Genomic DNA, 1148 nt, shown 5'->3' with positions numbered 1-1148 from the left:
CATTGTGTTCTTGAACCTTGAAAGAACACCTGTCATAGAGTAGATGTCCAATAAATATTTTTGAATCTATGAACAAATAAATCACAAAGAGCATTGAGTCAGTCATGTAAGCATAGAAAAGAGGCCACAGAAACAAGCAACGCAGTGGTCATCCAAAAGCTTTCCAAATAAAGGGAGCCCTAGCAATGAAGCATTCTCCTTTCATGACAGATCTATTTCTATTTAAAGATGAGCACATTAGATTAGCAGGGCCTGTTGCTGTTAATCACATTATTATGTTAGTACACCTTGTTCTGATTTTATGGTCCCCGAGCAACCTTCTGATAATCTGGTTTCCGTATCATCTGCTTACAGGGAAGGAGTACTCTTTGGTACTCCAGTCTTTCCTGGCCAAGCTGGGACCTTGATACAGGTTTCTCCATATGTAATCAGTAGGACTCTTGGACAGAAACAACAGAAAGGCATCTCGAAATGGGTTAGACAAAAGAGGAGTTGATAGGAAGGGTCTACAGGAGCGTCACAGGGTCAAACCTGGGGAGGTCAGGGGAGCAGCTGGGACGTAGGAAAACTCCAACTGAGGACCTGAGGCCCTCAGAACTCTCACCGGGCTTTTCTTTACTTCTGTTTGGGTGGCAATTTCATTCTCTTTCACTGCATGTACAGCAGAGAAATTCTAACTCTGCTCTCCCTAAGAGTCAAAAATCCCTGGGAAAGGGGCTGATTGGCTGCCCTGTCTGAATCAGGTTCTATTCCAGACCAATCCACTGCAGCAGGAGGGCAGGGTCTATACCAACATGGCAGCTGCCATGCCCCCGCACTGTTGGAGGGTAGCAGGGAAGGAACGTTTTCTAAAAGATGGGGGTGACTACTCCCAGAAGGCAGCAAGGGTGCTGGCGGACACAGTGGATTGTTCTAAGCTGTGCAATTCTATAGGCTAAGACCAGTTTAGGAGACTCCAGGGGACTGCAGGGCAAATTATACTCAAACACTAGAGGATCAGGGTGAAAGTCACAAATAAGTGTCAGGAGAACCTTTTTTTTTTTTTTTTTTAGACAGTCTTGCCCAGACTGGAGTGTGCCGTGATGTGATCTCGGCTAACTGCAACCTCTGCCTCCCAGGTTCAAGCCAATCTCATGCCTCAGCCTCCC

This window comes from Mandrillus leucophaeus, unplaced genomic scaffold (assembly GCF_000951045.1).
Source record: "Mandrillus leucophaeus isolate KB7577 unplaced genomic scaffold, Mleu.le_1.0 Scaffold168, whole genome shotgun sequence".
Taxonomy (NCBI): domain Eukaryota; kingdom Metazoa; phylum Chordata; class Mammalia; order Primates; family Cercopithecidae; genus Mandrillus; species Mandrillus leucophaeus.
The sequence above is the reverse complement of the archived record's forward strand: the minus strand, read 5'-3'. Positions refer to the sequence as shown.